Source organism: Lactuca virosa, chromosome 8 (assembly GCF_052849685.1).
Source record: "Lactuca virosa cultivar CGN04683 chromosome 8, Lactuca_virosa_CGN04683_v6, whole genome shotgun sequence".
Lineage (NCBI taxonomy): Eukaryota > Viridiplantae > Streptophyta > Magnoliopsida > Asterales > Asteraceae > Lactuca > Lactuca virosa.
Genome location: NC_136433.1, coordinates 108992221 through 109000595, shown reverse-complemented (window position 1 = coordinate 109000595; position 8375 = coordinate 108992221). Strand labels below are relative to the sequence as shown.

The 8375-nt window shown below is 47.8% G+C and overlaps 1 non-coding gene across 1 annotated transcript; it reads right to left on the bottom strand.

Annotated features, from left to right (window-relative positions):
* Nucleotides 1–8018: 8018 nt before the first annotated feature.
* On the bottom strand, nt 8019–8091 carry TRNAG-GCC (transfer RNA glycine (anticodon GCC)). The gene has a single exon. It is a non-coding gene; the product is annotated as a tRNA-Gly (tRNA).
* Nucleotides 8092–8375: the final 284 nt, after the last annotated feature.

Below are 8375 nucleotides of genomic sequence, written 5' to 3'. Positions count from 1 at the left end.
GTGGTGGAGCAAAAGAGACCTGCATACCATGAGTTGATTGGGGAAGAGCTGGTTGTTGCAACATTGGTACGTAGGATTCCGAGAAGAAAGAGGCGAGCGCATCGAAGTTAGAGAAAGGGCTCTCACAGACCCCTAATCTCATCCAATAAAAAGATATGGAATATGGCAGTCTATTGTCCTTCCAAGCTAAAATAACGAGTTCTTATTGCAGTAGGATTGTAGCGGTTGGCTTTCATGCAGGTAGCCGTAGCTTGAAGACGAGGGGCGGTGTGGTGTAAGGGTTATGGCGAGTCAAGCAATGATCGGAGAGGGAAGCTTATAGGCTAGCTAGGTTTTCTTTTTCACTGGCTTATGGTCTAAGGGTACCCTTTCCGCCTAACCATTGTTTAGAAAGTAAAAACAAGAATTCTTAAATTGTTTAGACTCAACTTTGTTCTTCGACTTCACTTTGTCTTCGTTTAGTCCAGTTCAAAGTTTAGTGCAGCCATAGGACAATGGCATTTTCTTAGCTAAAGGTAGATCAGAAAATGAAAACTTTTACAAAAGCCCGTATTTCGCGACTGTAACAAATGCTTATCCGGTGCAAATCATTTATCCTACGCACGACGTCAACAAAACGAGGCATGAGAACCAAAGCGCGGGCAGGGAGAGCCGGGCCAACTACTAATTATTAACCGTCCTTTCAGTTGGGACTTTCAAGCAAGCCTTGCGAAGGCAGCCTTCTCGCGCATCAAAGACTTCATTTCCCGCAAGTGACCAACCGAAGCCATGCAATTTCTTATATTATAAAAGGAGTGCTAGAATGTCTTTTCAATTGTAGGGGCGCGTTAGCGCTAATATAAAGCAAAGGGCTTTTTTAGCTGGATCCAGAACGAATAGGAGATATATCAGTACGCCATCCATGGGACACCTTTCGTAGTGAGGGAAGTCCTCTGTTTTTAGGTTGACGAGCTACTTTAGTTTAGTTTCCGAAAAAAGCATAAAGCCCGGTATTTTCGTTAACGTAAAAGAGGGACGAGTGACAAGGGACTTGAGTGACTCACCCTAATCAATAAGCGGGAGCAGGTATCGAGTGTTGTGAGGGCTTTTATTTGCGCGTTAAGGGCAGTTTCTGTTATAGCACTAGGAATCGGTGCCGTTAGTCTAAGCTAAAACAGAGGGGCTTTGGAATCCATTCCGTATTCCGTACGCTAGGAAGTCGATCTGAACTGTAATTATAGCCTTCGCTTGAACCGAAGAGAGCGATGCGAACAGTTCAGGAGGCCGCAGATCAAACCCTTAGTTCAGTGCCGGGTTTCATAAGTACTCTCGGTCAATCATATCATTCTCCAGACGGGATGTGGTGTAGGCACGTTTATTGGAGCAGTTGGGAAGAACACCGGCCTCTTTCTTTTTTCAATCGTTAGAAAAAGGAGCTTGGTCAGCCATGTTCCCTACGTACCCTATCGTTATTCCCATGATTCCCTGTTGCACCTATTCTCCGCAACCGTCGGTTCAGATCTATCTCGGGTATGGTCACTGCACTCCAATCGTTGTATCTCCAATCTCTGCCTCGGTTGGTGGCACCTATGGTTCTGAAGGTTTTTGATTCCAAGAAAGATAAAGAAAAGAAGAGGATTTATCCTCTAGTTGCGAAGGATACTGCTTACTACAGATTCGAGTGAAATGGCTGGTGGTAAGCGTGGTAAGGTCGCTGCTAACGAATGGTGGGTGCGTGGAGAATGCTATGGATTCGAGCTCCATTTCCCTCTCGGTACTTAGATCTTCCTCTAAAACGTCTCCTATTCCTCTTTCCTTTGTTCCGCCGACTACATTGATTGGATACCGCTGGGCCTGCCTACGCATAAAGTCTAAGGATTCTCCCATAAAGCCATTGAATTGCCCTTGGTTGTCCTACCTTAGATCTTATTCCCACCTTGTTCTATTGCTCTTTCTCGATGGGGCGCTAGACCTCATTCTCTTTGAGACGCTTATTCAATTGATAGTGGCCCCTCCTTACGTTACTTTAATTCGATGGGGAGGATGGGAGTAAGGAGCGGGTATGGGAGCTTGACCAGGAACAAGATAACGAGAAGTGGATTTGCCTGGGGTGGGCTCACTTTTCTGCCTTTTCCTCCCACGATTTAAGGATTGGCTCAAGCAACCTATCTTACTAATAAGAAAGTGGCTGCTAGTTGTAGCGCCCCTTTATAAAAATGATATTCTTCTACGAGACTCCATCCAACCAAATCCCATTTTTGAAGGATGTATTCTCGGAAAACATCATCGCGAAAGCTTTCCGGTTGGAGGTGAGCTAAAATGGAATGACGGGGATTGAATGGCCTGGAAAGCTGGTAGGGTTTGGGGCGAGCTGTGGGCTACATTAGATATGGGTTGAAATGGCGAGAGCTGAGATGACGGGAAGAAGCAGACCCATCGAGAATCGAGGAATGACCATGTACTCCTTCCCTTACGGGGCTTATGGAGTAGCGTATTTCGAAAGAGGAAGACGGGGGGTGAGAAGCCATAACAAGATTATATGCATTTCGGGCCTCAGTTTCTGCATCATGATCCACCTAATATGGGTATTGTGACTGGCATATGGATTTTTAGAATTGTTGGAAGGGGACTGATGTTGATTTATGAAGGCGAATATTGGATAACTGAAGTTAGGAGGATTGTAGAGTGACAAAGGAGCTACTTGGGATTGGAGGAATGCCGAAGGCATTGCAGACATGCCTTTGGATATGGTTTCCGCTGATTGGATTAGTCTGACCATCATCTTCTCTAACCTAGTCAAATAAAGACTGGCATTCATCTCCATAGCCCTTTTTCTTTAGCAGTACAGGCCGGCTGGTCGGGGTTGTTTCCCCCCCCGCTACCACAAAGATCACTGCCCAGCCACCGCTCGAGGGTACCTCCGCTCCCCAACTGAGCAAAATGGATCAAATTCGCGGGAAAGGAGAGATAAAAAAAGGGAAGGTTCTGCTGAGACTCAAGTTCCCCTGCCGGAGCTCCCCGAACCTGAAGTAGAAGTCGAGGGGCTGCTCAGTGAGAAGAAGCGTCAAATGATTCGGACAGTTGTCGCGCTGGCGGAGCAGGGAGCCTACAGGGAAGATTGGGGCAATGAGGAGTTCGACGATTTAGCCCATCGACTACATCTATCGCTGAACCAACTTCCGAATCATCTACCGAATCGCATAATCAACCGGATCCACCTAAACCTAATAAATTTCCTCTAGACAGAATGAGGCTCTCGTTGAGAGATCCATTAGTGATTGGCCCACCCCTCCTGGCAAAGAAAGAAAGGCAGGTTCAGGCGATTGATCAAAAAAAGATTTCCTTCCCTTTCTTTATGACAGAGCAATTGAATGCAATTAAATGCAACGGTGCAGGGCCTCTAAGATTATGAATAAGCTATTCATTTTCCGTCCTATTGAATAAATTCGGCATGATGGTAGTAGAGTAGTCGATCTGATCTCGCGCGCGGGCAGATAGAAATGCCTATAGATGAGGTAGGCGAGGCTAGCTTGCCGGCAAAAGGCGATTGTCTTTTGTTTGATGAGAACGAGAAGGGCAATTGACTGCAGGCCTCTTGGGTGGGGGCAACTGGAGGAAGACAGCACGGGGCAAAGCAAAGGGCAGAGCTTCGAGTGACTTTTTTCTTTGCTCTTCGACAGCCCGTCACTCGAAGCTCCTCTGTCGCGCCCTAGCCGAGCGGTCATCTCCTGCACAAGCAAGCAGATTAGCTCCATCATTCCATTATTGTGCCGGCAGGCCTGGGCGAGCGAGGTAGGCTTAGATTAGAGGGAGGGGGACTGCGAACGTCCCATGAAGGGGGAACCATGCATTCCTCTCGGGCTGGGCTCTCGCGTGGCCGGGGTCCGATCAGATCAACCAGCGACCGGTTTACGGAACAAGGAGTTAAGCAAGGGTCAGGAGATTGATGAAAGAAACTGGCCGAAGTCAGTGTTGTGTTCAACTCCGCGGTTGGAAGGATTGCTTTCTGCCGTCTGTCTTTTCCTTCTCTCTCTTCTCTTAGCAAAGTAGGCTCAAGTCAAACTTTTGGCTTGCTACAAGCTGGGCTCAGGGACTGCAGTCAGCCGCTTCCCCTGTAGTCGTCAGCTCGTTTTTGACAGATCCGATCGGGTGTTCATAATCTGGAGTAAAAGGATTCGAACCTTTGCATGCCGGTACCAAAAACCGATGCCTTACCACTTGGCTATACTCCATACGGCCTGTTTTGGACGGTAGAACGGGAAGAGGGGGAAGGGGGAAGCAGGGCTCGAAGAACGAGCCGAGCCGTGCAAGGACGCGGGGATATAGCAAGTAAGCAGAAAGGTTCTTTAGGACCGACTACAACAAGGTCACGACTCTAATAGAAAGAAAGGGTAAGCTCTCTGCTCTATTTGCTTGCAATGCTATGCCTATCAAAGTAGGCGAACGCTTCTGTAACCTTAGACTCGTTACGCTGTTCGACTGAACTCGTTGGCTCCACGTCCACCGAAAGTAGGTAACCTTCGTCACCGTTGGTTCCCGTAACCAAACCTTTCTTATCTTTTTTTTATTATGTCTTTCTTTCTGAAGGGCTTGCGGTTCATTACACCAAAGGCTTTCAGTGAACTATTGAAGCTATCGAGAGAGTACCAAATGCTGACGGTAACGAAGGGGCCGATGCGGCCGGTTACCGGGAAAAGGTTCCCGGGAAACTACGTTCCCTTTGTAAAGTAGGCCTTTTTATAACTAATTAGAGTTGACATGAAATGGATCACGGAAGAAGACATAAAAGATGAATGAATGATTCAATCCCTTCCCACTCACACGGGTTCTTCTATTGAAGACCCGGGCGTACATAAGAGCGGAACCTAGATAGAACGCGGAGCACCGGCCCCGGCCGCCGATACTGTTACCATGCTTACCAGCTCTTACCATTGCCGCCTATAGATATAGATGGGAGGTAGGCGGGGCTAGCTTGCTTCTCTTCCCCTAACCTGCACATCTTATGTGCGAATAAAAGGAAGCGAGCGGCTCTTCGCTTAGTAGACGGCCGCCGGACGACGACCCCTTCTTGTTCTCGCCCAGCCGCTTCTTTTTTTGTTTTTTTTTTCTTTTTTGAGAATCCTAGACTAAAGAAGAAGGCTCCTGAATCAGCGCAGGGAAAAATCCGCAAGCAGGAGAACTTTACTAACCTGCCGCCGGTTACTTTATCAGGGCTCCGCAGGAGAAGAAAGAAGGTCCGGGTCCAATTTCTAATGAAGCGAAGGTCCCCCTTACTCCCTATTCTCTCTTCAAGCTTTATAAAGCTCTAAGAGAAAGGGTTGGTTAAGAACTATTGACTGTAAACGATAGCAGTTACAGTCACTCAATGGATATGCTCGCCTTTGGAATGAAGATGGATGAACAGGCACTTGAGCCTGGAACTGATGAAATTAGGGGAAAACATGGAACCGGTCACTATACCGGGGGGGCGAGACATGACCGCGACTTAAGATTCAAGTACCGTTGAAAAGACTAAAGGAACGGGGGAATGACTACCTGTAATAAAGCACAGGCTAATACGAGCCGACCAGAAGAAGCAAGGCTTTAGATTACCAGATCCTGGACACAATCTTCCTAGAGATGGAGAGCCCCTGCCTTTTCTAGCCTCTCCTTCTTGCTTGCTTACCTAGCTCTTGTCTTAGTGACTCTTCCTCTTTTCTAGGTTTTTCTGAGTGTGAAAACGGTAGATTTTTCATTTGCCAATGAATTGGATCCGCCTCGATTCGATAAATAATGGGATTCTTGGCTAGAGAAAGGTTCTGTGACATGGACGCCCATCCCAACTCGGTCGGTCGGTTGGCCCACCTAAGATATTAAAAAATTATCGATCGATTTGATCAAATTTGAAAAAGTCTTTCTCACTATTCAGAACAGTGGAGCTTTCGATCAAGATGTTCTCGCCTCCCCCGTTTGGGCTCTCGCTCGAATCGGAACCTTTATGCGTTGGTAGGCTTTCGACTCAATCTAATAGCCTACCTATCGGGCGCCAATAAAAGAGAAAGTTTGCGCATGGGCTCATTATCTGATGCAGAACCGATGCGAGAGGGAGAATCAATATGGGAGAAGCGGGGATTGAGAGCTTTCAAGAACCAGTGGAAAGGAAAGACTTGTTCCCTGCATTCCTTTCTTTCAAAAGAGAGTCATTAGTGCTAGGGCATAAAAGCTTTGATTGAATGAACGCCACCTTGGTTGTATTGTTTTCAAACAAATCCAATGTTGGGCCAAGCGTTGCCAGCCGGTAATAGCCGAAGGCAAAAAAAAAAGGCGGAGATAGAGAAGAGGAGATTCAGAAGAGTCACTCCACTCCATGGATAGTGCACACAGATTCTTCTTTCATTTGCAATTCCTTTCGGGTCGGAAACGTGGGCTGCTGGTGGGGCTGTGCCCCTTCTCCCTCTTCTTCCGCTTTACAACCGGAATAAGGAACCTTAGAATTCACCCCGATTCAAAAATGGGATTTGAGAGGCTAGCGAATCGGAATTGTATGGAATGTCCTACTCCTGCCCGAGCTTTCCAATCAACCAATCCCCTATTTCATTTCAGGGACATCTGTGTTAGGTAGGCCCAGGGATCACTGATTAGTCGAATGAGCCCATCCCTCTGGCCTATCATTTGTTGGTCGATCCGGCTGGCGGCTCCTGCGTCTGGGGCCCCTTTATACTAGTTTGCTGCTAGGAGTCCCTCTAGTCGAATCCATAATCCATAGAAGTCCCAATAGAAGTTTACTGACATGGCTCTTCCATCGGCGATCTACTGCTCCCTCTTAGTTGCAGATGCCCATGCTTTGATTCGAAAGCCCTAGCCAGTGATGAATCCCCAGGAAGAGAGGACTATTGAATTCCTCCTCCCTTCAGTCCAGTTTGAACCCGTCCCAGCAACGAACACCTTCCTACTGCAAGGCTTTGCTCTGCCCTTCCACTAGAATCCACTCCGGGTCGGAGGAGCAGCTAGTCCAACTTCTTGAGCAGCCGAGATATTGAAGAACGAACATTTGCTTGAATTCCTTGCCTCACCCTGAGATGAGAGGGAAGGTCGATTTGACTCGAATCCTGGACCTGATCTTTAATCCTACACCGGTTAATGATGCGATGGGAGAAATTTTTCTTTTGTCATTTTTCATCAATGCTGGCCCAGTCGAGGTTCGTCCATGCCCAATCCCAATGGACAAACCTTAGCCCCTAGCTCTATAATCCACCCTACCCAGTCCCTGAAAGCCCTCCCGGGGGCCTAGCCCTCTTTCTTCGAGTCTTAAGCGGCTTTCATCGTTGCCGAACACCTGCGCTAATAAGACAAAGAGGGAGTCTATGCCTTGAATGAATCAGTAAAGTAACAACGGATTAGTGGAATGAGGGATCAAGAGACAAATAGGGGGAGAATGGCAATCATTGGTGGACCTTCCCTTGAACGAGTCACGGAGCTCTCAACGGAGTGGTTTAGGTTCTGGAATTCCATCTCTAGTTGGGGCTTTCGGTTCGAAGGTTATAAAATGTGGTGCGGGTTCATCTCTCTCGACCAGTTCAGGTTCAAGGGAGGGTGATCGAGGGGACCCAGACTTGAGATCTCTTCTCTATGGCGGGAGGTCTCTTTCGTATCAAGTGTGTTTTGGGGAGGCCAGGGAAGACGGATTGGATCGAGAGGCGATGCTTATACCTCTTCTTTCTCGATAGGATTCCCATCATTTGAAGTCTCCGGCGAAGGAGATAAGGGCGAGGGACCGAACATGTTCTATCCTCAACCTCCATCCGTCATTAGTAATCTCAATTCGCTTTTCCTATTCACTAGTACAATGCGCGCTACAACTAGCAGCCCCTTACTAGTAAGGGAAAAGGCTAGCGCGCAAGGGCTGATGAAAAGCCAGCAACTTGTTAGGACTAGGTTTTGGCTTGCCCCTTTCTTCTTATTAGGAAGATAGGTTTGGAACCCTATACAAGGGGTTGCTTGCTGCTCACCCCTATCTCTAAAGGGGCGCACACTCGTTACCACTAAACGACGAAGCCGGGAGCGGAAGGAGGGACTTGAACCCTCAACCTCAGCCTTGGCAAGGCTATGCTCTACCAATTAAGCTATTTCCGCCAGCTACGGTAGTGGCGAAGCACTACTGAGCAATTCACGTATCACTTGATACGGACGACTTCTGTTTTTCCGCCGGACCACAGTCTTGACCTCCGATCGAGCTACGAACACGAGTAGGTAGGCTAGGGGGGCGGCAGGGCTGCGACTTTTCAATCAATCTCCGGCCGCTCCGCTATTGGTGCGAGCTGTAAGGAGTCTTGATCTCGAGTCAAGCTGGGGCGTCATCTGTCTTTTAAGTTAAGTCATTTCCTAAGACGGCTCCTCTTATTCTTTCTACGATAATC